Source organism: Pelodiscus sinensis, chromosome 2, assembly GCF_049634645.1.
Source record: "Pelodiscus sinensis isolate JC-2024 chromosome 2, ASM4963464v1, whole genome shotgun sequence".
NCBI lineage: Eukaryota > Metazoa > Chordata > Testudines > Trionychidae > Pelodiscus > Pelodiscus sinensis.
In genome coordinates, this window is record NC_134712.1 from 217,496,110 (window position 1) to 217,513,162 (window position 17,053).

Below are 17,053 nucleotides of genomic sequence, written 5' to 3' on the forward strand. Positions count from 1 at the left end.
AGCCAGCACTGAACGGTTGAATTCCCACTAATGGTTCTGTGGAAAGTACCTGCTGAGGTTGTCTGCCATCACATTTTCTTTGCATGGCTGATAGGCTACAATTAGGTGAATGTTTTGTGGGATACACCCTTCCATAGTCAGACCACTTTCTGGCACAGTGGGTAGCATCAAGCCCTCCCCTGCCGGTTTATATAAAATATTGTGGTGAGGCTGTTCATCATTACCTGCACCGTCCTGTCCTGAATTGAAGGGAGAAAGTGCAAACGGCTCTGAGTTCCAACTAGTTGATGTGTTGTTTGGACTTCTCTCGTGACCACAATGCCTAGATGATGTGGTGGTCTAGATGAGCTCCCCATTCTATCAGGGAGACGTCTGTGGTAACTGTTACAGATGGCTGTGGTGATTGGAAGGGCACTCCTTTGAAAATATTGCCATGGATGGTCCACCAGGACAGAGAGTTCTTTATCTGAGGGCATAGTGAGCTGTTTGTTTATATGGTGGATATGTGGCCTGTATGCAATGCATAGCTATGTCTGCAATGGTCTCACATGGAGGCGAGCATATGGTACCATGAACGTGGCTGCTGCCACTTGGCCCAGGAGTTGAAGGCAGTGTCATGCTGGGATACATGGACTACCTTGTGCTAGTGATATGAGGTCCACAATTGCTGAGAACCTTTGTGTTGGTAGGCTAGGTGTGTCCCTGGGAATTCCAGACTCTAAGTGGGAATGAGCATGCATTTCTGAAGATTTATCTGGAGCCCCAAAATACTGAATAGGGCACTGTCTGTTCTGTGTTGTGTGCTGTGGGTCCTTTCAGTAGGCCATCGTCTAGGTATTGGAAAATGGAAATTCCCATTTTCCCCAGGTGTGCTGCCACCACTGCTAGGACCTTGGAAAAAAGACTGGTAGGGTTGTCGAGAGTTCGAATGGCAGCATTCGGTATTGAAATTGGAGTTCTCAAATGAAGGCTCGGAGGAAGCGTCTGTGTGTTGGGTATATGGAGATATGAAAACAGACATCCTGAAGGTCGAGGGTAGAAAGCCAGGAATGATGGTGGCCAGGGTTGCCATTCTGAAACGTTGAGTTTGAATGATTGAGTTTGAATGATTGCAAAGGTCCAGGATAGGCCTCCATCCACTTCTTTTTGGTTGTAAGAAAATAATGGGAGTAGAACCCCTTATCCCTGTGTTCTGGGGGTACGTGTTCTATGGCTCCTAATTGGAGGAGATGGTCCGGTTCTGTAGGAGCACTGCTTCATAAGAGGGTCCCTGAAGAGGGACGGAAAAGAAGGTGAGGGTAACTGAAAAGAGGATATAGTAACCAGTTTAAATAATTTCTAGGACTCATCAGTCAGTGATGATGTGCCATGCTAGATAAAATGAGGGTAGTCTGTTGCCAAATGTTGTGGATTGCTGCTGTGGAGATACTGGCGCTGTCAGACCCTCGACTAACTCTTCAAAAGGTCTGACGAAGTGGATGGTTGTGCGGCTGATGTCTGGTTAGATGCTCGTCTATGCCTATTTTAGCGAGGTCAAAGCTTGTCATCATATTGCCTGTGTTGTTGGTTAAATGGTGTTAGTCTGTATCTCTATGTAAATGACCTTCCTGGTTTTCTTTTTGTGACAGGGATATAGATGCCAAGTATTTTTAGCGTGGCTTGTGAGTCTTTCAAAGTGTGCAGTAAGGCATTGGTGGACTCAGCTAAGAGCTTGGTGCCTTCAAAGAGCAGACCTTCAACTGCAGAATGCACCTCTCTAGGGAACCCAGAGAGCTGCAGCCACGAGGCCTGTCTCATAACTGCTGCAACCAAGATGGATCTAGCTGCCACATTGGCTGAGTCTAGTGCAGCCTGCAAAGCTGTGTGGGAGATTAGACCACCTTCATTGATTTTTGATCTCAACTGCTCTCTCTTGTTGTCTGGGAGGAATTCGATAAGGTTGTCAACTGATCAAAAATGTGTGTATTTCACCAAAAGAGCTATATAATTAGAGATCCAGCAAAGCGTTGTTCATAGGGAAGCTTGGCATGTGGAGAGGCATGAAGTATGTTTGTCAGTTTATGCTGATCTCCCACATGCTTCCTAGTGGGATTTCCAGGGAGCCTGCTACTCTTTTGAAATCATTCCCCGCTGTTGGAGGTGAGGGCATGATAATGTCGTCAAGAGAGAAGGACGATATGTGGGTGGGTGGAGGAGAATCACGTGTTTACTCCTCTCCTGTTACGTTAGCATCCTCCTCTTCCTTGGAGATGGATTCATCAAGCAATTGGGTGGTGGGCGCTGGAGTAGATTATGGCAGCTGCTGTGCCAGATATGCAGCCCATGGCTCCCAATAAGGCCAGCTAGGACGGATTGGTGGTGGCAGCCACTGTGGGCATTGCCACTAGAGAGCCTGCTTGCTCGGCTTGAGGGAAGAGTGTCTTGGAGCGTGAACCTCCAGAGGCTCATCATCCTCATTACTGGATAGTGGTGGAGAAGATCCCGCTGGAGTAGAAGACAGACTAAAGAGGGAAGTATTTGGGGTGCCGTTGGTACTGAACAGCGGGGTCCCTGGCACCAAGGAAACCATGAGGTCAGTGCTAGTGGTGAATGCTTATGGTGCCAGCATAGTAGGTCGTAGCACAACTACTGGAGTGATTTGTGGCAATGTAAGCTGAGCTACTGGTGCTGAGTGCTTGACATGCACCAATGGTGCTGCTTGCTTAGTGCACGTCGAGGGTACTGGATACTTCGATTGCGCAAATGGTGCCATGGGTGGTGACATGGTAAATGCTTGGTACTGATGCCGTGCATGGTCTAGTCAGCGCCAAAGTTGGTGCTGGCAGTGCCGATGTCAAAGGCTTTTTCTTTGCCTCAGCTGGTGCCTTGGAAGAGGACCAAGTCTACTCCTTAGAGTCTTAGCCCCTGTACTTGCTCGCTGCCTCCTTTTCTGGCATCTTCGGAGCAGCCGGTGCTGGAGCAGATTTCTTCTGCAGAGAGCGTTTCCTCGAGGGGGAGTCAGCCCCAGAAGAAGAATGGGATCTCTTCTTGGGCATCAGAACCCTGTCAGAGACCTAGGGGGATGGACCTTATGGAGCGACTCTCTCAGAGACCACCACGTTGCCTGGGCAGTGTAGTGTACTCCAGGTCAGAAGCGGGTTGAACCATATTCTCAAGGATCATCATTTTTAACTGTAGCTCCCTGGCCTTCCTGGTCTTTGAAGGGAGTTTCTTGCAGGGGGGCACTCAGAGGTAGAACGCCCCTCACCCAAGCAGTGGACACATTTGGCATGTCTGTCAGGAATGGACAGCCTGCAGATTATACACCTTTTAAAGCCAGGCGAACCAGACATGTCCAAAAAGGCAGTTTCTGCAATATAGGGAACTTAAAAGCTGAGATCTAGAACTCACTCTAGTTGTCCTAATGAAAAAATAAATGTGTAAACAAACTACACTAAACTATGAACCATTTAACTGAGGGAAACCCCCCTCCCCCTCCCACTAACCTGCTATGAAGAACTATCTAAAAAGGCCAACACTAATGCACACTCAAGGGAGACTGCTGGGTTCTGACCAAAGCCGACAGCAGTAGAGAAGACTCTAGAAGGATGGTGGGCTGCACACGCGGAGTAGCCGTTTCAAACGCTGTGCACTGGCTGCTCTATGTGCACAGCCAATCAAGGTACTGCTACCTAAAATTCTCGGATAAGAAGTGCAGCAGCACTCAGGCACCTAAAGTGGAACACCCACAGAGACGTTCCTCGAAGAACAAGTTGCATTTTGCTTTTGTTTCAAAACTTTAACAGGGATGCTTTTAAGCTGCCAGACGAGTTCACATTGTTACTTTTGGCACAGACTGAAAATGTATATTCCATATTAGCCAGTGGTCGCATATCCCCCTCACACAGCACCAAGGTGACAGAGTGACTACCTGGAGTCACTGTTTGCCCTCTTTATACATTTATCTCAACATAAAACTTGCCTATTTATTTACCAACTTGCCATACAAATCATGTGACAATGAATAGAGGGAATATTACTTATACATTTATTGCAGGTTTTCACAGTATGTCGGGAGCATATGAACCATTCCCCTTAAGAAAATTCTGATCTGGATTCTGAATAGCACCCCACCTCAGCCCTTTGTTCATGGGGCTTTAAACACATTTAAAGCACCCACTTAAATGAAGGATACATCACCAAGGATTACAGGCACTGACAGACAAATCCATTTGGTGATTAATAAATAGAAACATGCATATCTATAATATACCAACATCTTTTGATTGCTTTTCTGGTGTAGGCAAGAACATTTTGTAGTACAATAGTCTATATTGTAGGTTAGCACCTTTAGGCATTGTACTGGGTTAAACAAACAGCTCTTTTGTTTGGAAAATTATTTACTGTGCCTATATTTTTTTAAGAAGGGGAAGAAGGGAATGAGAGAATTTCTGAATAATTAGATCATGCAGACACTGAACCCATTAATAGCAGCAGTATTCACAGGATAGGTTTGAAGGAGCTCAAAACAGCTAAAATGGCATGCACAGAGTGATGTTAATAATCAGCATCTGAGAAAGTGAACACAGACATTTACATAGTGTTTCCAGGTATCACAACTCAGTATTTCCTGTGTACCTGAGTAAAGGGGACAACAGCTTACAATGCAGAAAGGACAAAGGCTATAGCTATGCACAAGAGGAATAAAGGACAAAACATTTTGAAATTTGCCTGATTTTGTCAGCCCATGAAGAAAGGAGATCACCCACCGCAAGTGCCACCTAGTGGTCAGGTAGGGCAAGGTAGGGCTTCATCTTTCCTGGAGCCCCTGTTGACAGCCATTCTAATCCAGCAGTGCTTGTTCCTTTTCATGACTCAGCCCACAGGCCAGGCCACATGCTTTGTGTCAACTCATTTGTGGGTGGGGCTGGGTGGAGTTGGAGGTGTCCCATAAATGGAGGAGCCCTCCAGTTTAGGCAAGGATCTTCAGGTCTTATACTGGGTTGAGGTCTTGACTCTTCAATCCTATGGACTTTCTTGCCCCTAAACTATCCATATCATGGATCAGCTTCTGCTTTCAGTACTCCCAGCAGCTGGTAGAGGAACCCAAGTCCCACCTTCTCCACAAGGTTCAGGGTCAACATAAGCACCTAAGTCCTGCACCAAAATGCTATATTACTGCCTCTCTGTATCACGTCCAACAAGTTTCCTGTTTCCCAATGTGTTTAAAAAAAAAAGGCATTAAAGAACTGGAAATGAAAGACCTTCTGTGATTCCCAGGTCTCTTCCTTTGGGTTTGGCCACATCACTACAGTCAGGCCTCTGGAGCTCCAGCGAGCTCCTTCTTACGAACTCAGAGAATAGGTCACTTCACCTCCACTGTCTGTTGCCCTACTGTTCTTCTGAGCACCTCTTCCAAGCAGTGTATGCTTTGTAGATGTGGCAGGGTGGGGCTTCCTGTGTCCAAAGCAGCTGCTTAACCTCTTCCTTACAGGTGTGATAAGGTATACACACTGTTAAAACTGTAAACGCACAATTTAAGGGAAGTTTAGTAAATCTCTATTCTTTAATGTTCCTATTCTCTTCTATTTTTTGCCCCAGCAAATTGCAAAGATCTTGAATATCAGATACAAATAGAAGACTGGGGGTGAGGGTGGGGAGGAGAGAATATTTCAGACCTGAATGGAATCTGCTTGGCATGCAGTTCTCCTTTCACATGTATATACAAAACAAAACAAAACAAAACAAAAAAACACCTAACAAAGTGAATTAAGTGAGTACATTTGGAAGGTTACTACCTTTCATCTCAAAAATAGTTCCACTAACTCCGAGACAAGCATTAATCAAGCCCTTCATATTTGTATCCAAAACAAAATGAGACAAAATTGATCTTCTCAAATCTACCTAGTATTTTTTTCTGAAATACCTCCAAAGACATTATTCTTTTGAGGTATTTTTCTATGGGAGGTTTTATTTATTTTTGCACACTGATATCTAAAAGTTATTTAATGTTCAGTTGGCAGTATTATTATTATAGATTTCAATTTAAAAATAGTTTATATGCTTCTGATTTGTGGAATTCAAATTAATCAAAATCAAAGACCTGTTTATGTCCTAAGTCATAAGATAAATACGATTTCCCATCTTTTTCTACCTAAACCTTTAACAATATGAAAACAAAATACACATTGTGAAGTATGTGTATCCATGCATTTAGTGTGTATGGCAAATAATTTCACAGGAATGCTGCTCAATTAGATTCAGCAGCAACTAATCTAATAACCCAACTGGTCTGTCAATCTCTTCAGTCTTCAACATTATTTATTTAAGGGAATATGACAATAGGCTTTGCCTGCTTGCCTATTGTTATTGTAGAAAGTCAGTCCAGGACCTTGTTCTGAGCTTATATAAACAGACCCTTGGGTATCTGTAAGCACCACTTCGAGAAAGTGACATCTGGTGCAGATGACCCTAAAGTACTGCAGTGCAAACAGGTAACCAGACAGATCAATACAAGTGTAAACTGATGTCAGTGAAGGACACCAGCAGAAGGGCTTAAGCTATATCTATAAAATTCTGCTGGCAGAGCTACATGAGTTACGTGAAGGTGAGTGATCTCCGACCAATATAGATATTTTGGTAAAAACAGCTAATGTAAACCCAGTAATACTGGCAAAACTATACTTTTAAAGGTATGCAAGGTTTCTCTGGGTGAAGTGTGTATGTGTGTGTGACGCAATAAGCTGCATTAGTTAAAGCACAGCTTTGTCACTTATAAGCTGCATCCATACTAGGAGTTTCCTGGTGTGGTGTGCTGGCAACACACTCCTACTGTAGACATGGTTTGATTGAATCAGCGTAGTTGTACCAATATTAATGATTCAGCCATATAACCCTGCACCAAAGTAACTCCTGCCAAAATGGAATTACGTTGATATGAAAATGGCTTAGTTCTTTTTATGTAAGACAACATGTGTATTGACCCAAGGTAGTTACTATCTGAAAAAATACTGCTGCAACTTTTCCACGTAGATATTGATGAACCAGAGGCTCGAAAGATTGTCTAGGGGTGGCGTTTTGTGGCAAAGGACCGGAGCTGCGAAGGAGGAAAGCCCGAACTTAAATGTACTTAACCAATTACAAACTTTATTAACTACAATCTGATTATATTAAATTACTGTCTTCGATTTGTTTAAGACAACGTAGCATGCAAATAAAACATACATTAAAGAATATTAGTTTGCCTATTCACTTAACCTCTCAATTCTACTCCTAGTTCTTATTTAGACCTAAGTGTGATACCATTATACAATATGATTAATACAATACAGCTAACTATTGCAAAGCTGATAAATAATACATTAAGAAATACTTACAAACCCAGTGACAATTACGATACACAGACAAAAAACAACGCGTAGCATGCTCCGGATTCGTACACCCTTTCGTGACTCGGTGGGTGGGAGGCGGCCTTGAGTGATCAACCCATTAGCCAGGCTGGACGATACATGCCTTCTATTTTGATACAGAACCTCCCCGAGCTTAGGGCTCAGGGTGATTTATACTATAATTTTGACATCCGGTACCATAGTAGGGTTATTTGCTATCTGGTACCATATTAGGATTCCTTCCTTGTGATATGATGTCTGCCTCAAGGCATTGTGGTCAGTGCAGACATGACTGGCACATGTGAAAGCTAGCTATGTTTTTGCTTCCCTGCTCCAAGTGCTTGTTAACAGATGTATATGACAGCTCATTTCTCTTATTCCTATCTTGTCCTGTTTTTTTAGTGTTCGTTAACTTAGTGTATGGGATAGCTTGTGTGCCTACTCTTATCTTTTTGGCGCAGGTGCTTGCCAAGTTCAGTTCCGTTTACTGAGAACTATGCTGAGCACCCGAGGGACTTCAAGCTCTGTCTCTGGATCCGCCTCAGCGGCCTGTGTTTTTCTTGTGAGGGGCTTTAGTGTGGCAGTATGGGCAATACGCGCGAGGCCGTGGTCAAAAGGACCCGCTACACGACAAATATGACCCAAGATTTGAAGAAAATTACATTGGACAGGGGAGTGCAAGAAATAGGGAGGAGTCTTATTTCAGCTTTTTTAAAACCAACAGAGTAAGTCTCCTCCCCTTTTTGTTAATCCTGTCTGTGTTTTGGTCAATCAACCCCCCACCCCCATCACTTCTTTCCAGCACTTTGGTTTACATCAGTCACTTCTCCCCTTATTTTTCTCATTGTATTTTCTCTGTTGCCTGCGATGGAGAGAGTAAAACTTTCCTGTAGCCTTAATAACTGCAGTCCAATTATGCTAATGGTTTTGCACAGCAGAACTTTCCTGGCAGCAAGAGTTTTTATTCTAGTATCATGAGATCCTAGGCCAGGGCCAGATGTGGCCCACCAAGCCACCGAATCCAGCCCACAGAGGCAGTGGGGAGCCCCAGGCAGAGTCCCCAGCTTGCCCCACATGCCATGCCGAAATGCGGCTACAGGGTTCCATTTCTGTTTTAAAACTCATAGGGAGGGGAGAAGTTTCAGGAGCCAATCCATCCCCAGCACATTCCCATTGGCCAATGGGAGCTGCTTGTTAGAATCACAGGCAGCTAAGAAGAATTACGCCCCCTCTCCTGGGGTCAGTTATTCATGAAGCACGTAGCTAGACAGGCAGGCAGGCTGGATGGCTGGGAAACATTTTAAGTTTGGAAGGGTTTTTTCTTGAAGTTAAGTTATTCTAGTTTCAAATAATTGCTTCTCTGATCTGATTAATGACTACTGGAGTAATTTAGATAACCCTGTTTATACTATTAAGTGCCACAGCTATAAACTCCAAACGCATATGCCAAACAGCAGACTTAATATTCAAGGGTGTCCCCTCTAGATGCAAACGCCTGGAAACCGAACTAGTATGTTTACAAACCTCACTTTGTAACCATGCAGTAACTGCAATTGTATTAAGCTACAAAAGAGGAGCAGCGCTTTTTGTTCATTTTATTTACTTAAACAATAATTATGGAGATACAGCAGTCTCTCATTTAGTTAAAGATCACAATTCTTTTTTCCCTTTCTCTTTGCATAAGATTAAACCAATTTCATCTAAATGTCCCATGTGTATTCATCTGACAACACAACAGGTTTTGGAAAGTTTAGAGGATCATAATAAAACAAGATACTGGGGAATGAGATTTTTAAAGTTATTTTTATTTTACTAAACAATTTCCTACCATTCCTTGTTATCTCACCTCCAAACAACCTTAGTCTTTAAAAAGTCACATTACAGGCAGTCCCCGGGTTACATGACTTACATCGGATCCCTACTTACAAACGGGGTGAGGCAACCCCACACTAGCTGCTTCCCCCCAGCAGACCAGGGAGACGCGAAGCTAGCACCCTCCCCCCCCAGCAGACCAGGGAGATGCGGAGCGGCTTTTCTCAGCAGACACCTTAGCTTGAGAATAAAGGACTGAGGGAAGTGAGGTGTAGGAGAATAAAACTGAGCTCTGGAGAAATGTTTGGCTAGAGTTTCCCCTACAATATGTACCAATTCCGACTTACATACAAATTCAACTTAAGAACAAACCTACAGTCCCTATCTTGTACGTAACCCGGGGACTGCCTGTACTTTACACTATTAAGTTCAATGAGGACAGAGGCTTTTAAGTGTTCCTGTAAAGACGGTAGCTTAATTCTGACATTATCAGATGTATCTGGATTTCATTGTTTCAAAACCATAATGTATGTACTGAACAAATCATACTACACAATATTTAAGAAGTCCATACTCAAGACAGTGAAAAATATTTAGTGGTAGTCTCCTAGCAGCTTTATAAAAATAGAAATTGTAGGGACTATATTTTAAATTGTTCATGTTCCATCTATATCAAGCTTTCACAAATCTTTAGGCTTTTTCCCCTCAATTTTTCAAAACCTTGACGTTAGAAGACAAAAAATTGTGATGGGATCAAAACTGTAAAGAAATAACTTTTTAAAATAAAAGTCTGGTGTGCAGTGGGGGCATGTAACTATAACATTCTAAGATTAGAGTAATTAAACAAGTGCTTGAAAATCTTCACGTTCCATAAACTGTCACTGAAGATGGTTTATGTTATGTTCTTACTCTCTGCATTCTAGAATTCACCTAACTATACAGAATTCCATCTTCTGAACTTCATGTTAATACTTTACTTTGGAGTGCAGTACTTGCATGAACTTCAGAACATAGGAACACAACTGGAACCTACCATACATAATTAGGGAGGCTGCCACTATTCTTACTTCTAGAAAAAGAAAGTTCTAGGTTCCAGCAACCTCCATATAAACAGTAGCACACTGTTCTCACATTCTGTGTGCAGCGCTAGTTAATTTCAGGTGTCACCCAGTCGAAAGTTAGCTCTGGTTATTGGATTCAGCCCCATTCTGTTGCTTTCATTAATCTGACTATGGTACTCACTTGTTTGTTGATTCTATGAGAAAAGCAGCCTGACGAGATGACACAAATGGGACTGCTCATGGATTTTATTTTTGTTTGGGTGTGTCAGGAAGGGACAAACGCTCATGCACGTTTCCCTACCAGGGTTGTCCTCCTGTCCTTGTATTCATATCTTTTAGGGTACATCCTCTCTAGGCAAAAGAAGTTTGTTAACTTGAGTTCCCTAGTACATGGAAAAATCCTAGTAAAGACAAGGTAGTTTAAAGTCTTCACATGAATTATTAAGACAATTTAAAGACTATAAAGGGAGTCTAGTCTTAAACTCATTTTGCTAACTCATGAAAAATACAGATTACCTTACCTTCACTAGCATTGTACCTCATTTTAGTTAACCATTTTTCCTGCTGAAGCCAAGGAGAGCTGACCCACAAATGAGGCCATTCACCAGAGAAAGAGCAGACACAGCCAACACAAATAATCAATGGGTTATTGGTCACATCAGTTGTCCCTCCTCTTGGACTCGGTTGAACGCAACAGGATGAGGCACGAACATTTGAGGAAAAGTTTACTCCTAAAGGAATTCTGTCATTGCACCCATGCAGAATTCATGTCCCATGCAGATTGCTTTGCTTCCATGCAGAAAAGTGACTTTTTGATCTGGAAGCAGCAAGAGCAGTCAAGCATCCCTCCTCAGCAGTACAGGTGCATTATTTTGGATACTTGGAACAGCCAGTGGAGAGGTAAATCACTGCCGAGGGGTGTGGTAGTGGGAGCTGGGGACACTCCAGACGGTGACTTCTACTCTGCCCTGAGCTCTGCTGCTAATCCTGGCTGGATTAGGGGAGGATGGGACTTCCTCTTCCTCTCCAAAGAGTGGCTGAGATTGCAGGAAGCTCTGCAGTCTCCCCGCCACTTCCTACACCATTGTTGCTCAGCTAGGGGATAGGGGAGGCAAGGGAGCTACTCCTTCCTCCCTCCATGCATCTGGATCATCCCTTCTCTCCAATATATAGACCTCTCTCACTGGTCCTCCCTCTCCCCACTGAGCTCCTCTTACTGAGCACTTCACACTCAGAGCCCCATTGCACTCAGACCCCGCCCCAACCCCTCACTGAATTTCACCCTGCAATCACACAGCTACTTGCTAAGCCTCCTACACATGAACCCCCACATACATGGACCACTCAAACAAACCTTCTACATCAGGACCCCAACCCCACTGAGCCCTAACCAGCTGTACCCAGACCCCTACTTCCCCAGAACTTCCTCAACCCCACTGAGCTACCTGCACCCAGTTTGCCACACACAGAATTCCCTCACACCACACCTGAAGTCCCCCGCACTAAGGCCCTCCACACATGGATCTTACAGGGCTGAGCACACCTGCTCACACCTGGGGCAGAGCCCTGGGTATTTCTTGGACAGTCCCAGCCCTTTCACTGTGTCAACGTCAGTGACAGCCTCTCTGCTGAGTCCTGTGGGGGTATAAGGGCGACAGCTTATGATCTTCCACTTCCACGTAGTCAGTGGCCTGTGCTCCCCATCACCATGCTGCAGCCACCCTATTTATTTATGCAGAATTTAAAAAATATTATATGCTGATTTTTTTAAAAAATGGGGTTTTTTTGGTGAAGAATTCCCTCAGGAGGGAAACTTCAACCTTCTCCATTCACTGTCACATGCTGAACAAAAGGACAGAATAGAGGGGTTTTATACTTACTGGACTAGAAACTTCATAGGGATCCAGCTGCTACTCTTCTGTCTCCCTGATGGTTCTTAAAAAGGTCTTTTATATTAGATCAATGTCCTCTTTCCTTTTATGACACTTCCCCCATATTCAGACCCAGTGTACCATCTAGGTAACATGATTGTAATTAGATCTTAGTTGGACTTCCCTAGAGACTGACCCAAAAGTTGCAGAAGGCAGGTAATTAATTACACACTCTTTGATAACACCAGTACTGGCTGCTGCTAAGTTAATGGCTCCTGTTTTCACATAATGAAAGTTCTTAGATCGAAGGTAGATGAACAATTGTCTCTCTTGCCTAATGTTTTTATGTTGCAAAGTGTTGCCTTGATCAAGCTAGAGGTATTAGGCTTATTCATTAATGGATTTATCTAAAAGGCTGATCTATTGCTAAAGAAAGACTTTTCTGATAGATCCCTTAAAACGAGGTATACAGAATTTATCGGAAAAGTCTTTCTCCGCTTTTCTCTAGGCTTTTCAATGGCATTTCACTGTTGACTCATGTCAAGGTTGTGATCCATCACAACACCCACATCCTTCTCATCAGTTCCTCTGCCAAGCCAGTTATCCCCTATTCTGAATTTGTGCATTTGGTTTTTCCTTCCTAAGAGCAGCACTTTACATTTGATTTGCTAAATTTCATTTTGTTATTTATACACAAGTTTTCTAATTCACCAAGATCTCTTTGAATTTTAGTTCTATCCTCAAGAGTATTTGCAGCCCCTCTCCCAGCTTTGTGTCATGTTGAAATGTGGTCAGCAGGCTCTCTATTTCTACATGTAGGTCATTAATAAAGATGTTAAGCAACACCAGACCCAACACAGATCCCTATGGAAATGCATGTGAGAGTCCCTTTCTTTCTGACATCATTACATTAAAAGTTATACTTTGTCTGCAGTTGTTTAACCAACTATGTATCCTCTTAATGCTAGTTCTACCGAACCTGCATTTCTTCAGCTTATGAGAATGTCATGAGGGACTGCTGAAAGCCTTGCTTAAGTCCAGGTATTTTAGGTCTACCACATTCTCCTTTATCATCAAACGAGTTGCCTTGTCTAAGGGATCTCAGAGGGGTAGCCACATTAGTCTGTATCTGCAAAAACAAGAAGTACTGGTGGCATCTTAAAGTGCAACAGATTTATTTGGGCATGAGCTTTTGTGAGCAAAACCCACTTTATCAGATACATGACCACAGGGCTTCTCAATATTCTTATCTAGACAGAAAATCAAGGTGCTTTGGTATGATTTGTTGTTGGGAAATCCATGTTAGCTGCTCGTGATCATTCCTTCATCCTCAGGGTATTTGCAAGTGGAATGTTTTATACATTGCTCTAGTAGCTTCCCAGCTATTGAGGTCAGGTTGACTGGCCTATAATTCCCCAGCTCCTCCTTTTCCTCCTGTTAAAAAAGTCATACTATGTTCCTAGGTTTTCTTAGTCTTTATGTGGCCCCTGGTTTCCCCCTTCCTCCAGAAGGGGCAGAGGAAAGGCAAAATAGTCTGTCAGCCCCTACAAATCAGTGTCCCCTCCATGTCAACTAGAGAGTAAAGGAGGCTTTTCCCAAGCCCTGCCGCCAGCACAGGACAAAGTAGAAGCCATGCAAAGGCTGCTCTCTCTCACATGCTTTGATTAGATTGGTAGCTAATCAAGGGATTAAGGAAGTACCTTATTAACCCCATAGCATTGGTCAACCTAGCCCATAACAAACAGTAGTGCTAACTACAAACTTCAGGGCAGGATATTTTAAGCCGGGGGAGGGGGAAAATGTATGCCAGATGGCATGGCTTGAGGCAGACAGATTTATGTAACAATTCTAACTGTGATCTTAGCAGCAGAATTCAGTTTCTTAAAGACTTGCTGCAATGTGTAGGCTAAAACTAGTATAACAAAAACAGTTTAATCAAATACTATAATTTTGGTTGTTGTGCACATCTTAGCAAACTGTGGGTTAAGTATCTGAGTACAAACCAGAAGATGATCCATAAACGGCTTTATGGAAAAACAAATTAAGCATTATGTAATATGGCAAAGGATTATCACTGGCAGTTGAAAGTCTATCAACTTCTGTGGAATACATCAGTAATATACAAGGCCATTCTGTTTTGTAATGCAACATTTAAATTGTACAGCTAGTCTAAAAAATGCTATGCCTAATATTAGGTATACAGAAGCCATATAGATCTCAGGTATTTTCACTGTCACCCTCTACTTAAATTTAAGCACTTCATTTTCATAAAACCAGAGTGCAAAAAACACAGTATTTAAAACAATATTTATCAGTTAAATATGTTAAGAATTCTTTAGTTTTCCCCCTTTTACCATCAAAGTGTTAGAGACAATATTTTATACTGGGTTCCTTTAGCTTCATAATCCTTAGCAAAATTTCAGCTTTTTATATACATATTTTCCAGGAGGTTTATCATTTAAGTCATCTGAGTTCAAAGATGCAAGTCTAAGGTCTCATTAATTCATTGTGAGAACCGCTCTAACTTAAAATGCAAAATTGATACATTTAGGCAGCATTATGTTTACAGCCAATATCTTCTAACACACTGAATTGCAAGTTAAGAAAATTGAAATGCATTTACTTTGCTATACTCTTCTATTATGGTTTTCAGTTTGAAGTAAATGGGACATTTCCTCTTAAATCACCTAGGTGCTTTCAAAAATACCACTAGTAAGAGTTTAAGCTTAAACTATTTTTTTTAAATGTTGGCTTATATGTGTAAAAACATCATCATATATATATATATATATAGTAGCCCAATGTCTGTGACTCTGCAACAGCCAGCATTTCAGGGTTACCTCTGGGCAGCGCTGTTGCCTCAGTCACGTCCTTCACCTCCCGCCGTGGTGCTCAGCTGACTTCCGCGCCGCTCAGTCGGGCTGCCATGGGGGAGTAAGCGGTGCAAGCGGCCGTTTGGGTGCCGCGGTCCCCATGCAGCACTCCTGTGCTGCATGCGGAATGTAGGGCCCAAACGGCCTCTTGCGCCGCTTGCTCCCCCACGGCGGCCCGGCTGAGCAGCGCGGAAGTCAGCCGAGCACCATGGCGGGAGGGGAAGGGGGCAGGGCGGTGACGTGCAGCGTGACAGCAGCTCCCGGCCCTGCCCCCTGGCTGTGAACATCACCGTCTCACCCCCCTTTCCCTCCCACTGTGGTGCTCGGGTGACTTCTGCGCCGCTCAACTGGGCCGCCACGCAGGAGCAAGAGGCGCAAGCGGCCATTTGGGCTCCGTGCTCCCCGTGCAGCACGGTGCCCAAATGGCCATCTGGGCTCCGTGGTCCCCCGAATGAGAGGCAGGAGGGGGAGGAGAAGAGAGAGAGACACGGACGTGAAGAAGAGACCCGAAAATCCCATCTTATGACGGGCTATTGGCTAGTTCATAATGGTCTTTTTAAAGTTTAAGTAACTTTTCATTGTTAACACTTATGCAATTTTGTTGTGAAATGACTAGGGTTGCCAGATGGTTTCAACAGAAATACCGGACACACTTGATATTACATCACAATCTAAATTACATCTTATTTAGAAAATACCGGACATTTATATTTTCTCAATTTGTTTCCCGAACAGAAAGCTCAAACACTAGACTGTTCAGTTCTAATCCAGACACCTGGCAACCCTAGAAATGACAGACTTTATGCCACCAAGAAAGTTTAATAAAAGAAAAAAAGACATATATAGAACCCTGAAAATCAGTGGATATCCACTTTATATCTGTGGGTATCTGCATCCGTGGATGTAGATTCAGATACCCACAGCTCATTCTTACTGGATACAAAATTTTGTATCTGCATTTGTATCTGCATGGGGCTCTAGACATATAGTTTCAGCCCTGGCTGCTGCAAACACTTTATGTACTTTTAAATAAAAAACCTGACGCGTTGTCTATCACAGAAAAATTTTAACAAAAATTTATGAAATTCTAATTCTAGAAGCAAACAGAGCTCTGAAGGAAATTGTAATGCATGCAAGGAAGCTGTTAAATCAGTTTATTTAGAAAATGCAACACATTATAAAGAAAACTAAGGATATTTGATTAGATATGCTATTCTTTATATTATATACTTAATGTGAATGTGTTTGTTGTGTTTTTAGGGGAATCTGATGCCAAACACAAAATAAAAGCTCCCCCCTAAACCCAAGGGACTGGCAACAGGAAAAGAGTCCATGAGACTATAAACAAGTGATCCAAATAATGAACAAGTTTAGGAACATCTGTGTTATATAGTATGTGGGACAGGGTGCTTAACTTGATATCTTTATAAATTATGTGTAATTCATGATAAGAGATTATTTTTAATAGAGAGGAACCTTATCCACAAAGCTAAGCTACAGTAGCAGAGAGATGTTCTTGATGATCCTCTTGGAGGCGGGGAGGCTTGGGAGAAGCAGAGCTGGCATGAGAGGCTTGGGGAGTGGTTTGATGGAGAGGCAATTCCTTGTGGGGCAGAAACTGGAAACTAGGAAGATGCTGCATTATTTTCTAGCTACATACTAGTGTTCACTTACAAAGCTCTATGTGGCTTTGGACTAGCCTAACTGAAAGTCTCTCTACCCCTGCCTTGCTGCTATAGCTGCTCAAAAGTATTTCTGGGTGGGAGTGCTCAATACAGAATCCTTCGATATTAATAAAAAGGGGCTTAACACTTGGGTGCTCTCTGGGAGGAAGCTTCATTGTTGGAACGCGTTCTTCCTCTCATCACGGTCCACATCAGCCTGAGAAATTTAGCTCAATCCACACTTCAAAGCCCATGTTTTTCTTAGGCTTTTTTATAAGAGAAGCACAGTAAAATTGATTATTTCTGTAGATAAAGAGGGTAATGTTTAGGCTTGATATTGATTAGTTGTATTCTAATGTCTGCAAGGAACTGTTAGTTTTTCCTTGGATTGTGTTTTTTGAATTT

The 17,053-nt window shown here is 42.8% G+C and overlaps 1 protein-coding gene across 2 annotated transcripts in view; it reads right to left on the minus strand.

The window, feature by feature from the left end:
* FAM171A1 (family with sequence similarity 171 member A1) overlaps positions 1 to 17,053 on the minus strand; it is a 141,355-nt gene that overhangs the window by 77,951 nt on the left and 46,351 nt on the right. The gene's annotated exons all lie outside the window — the stretch shown is intronic.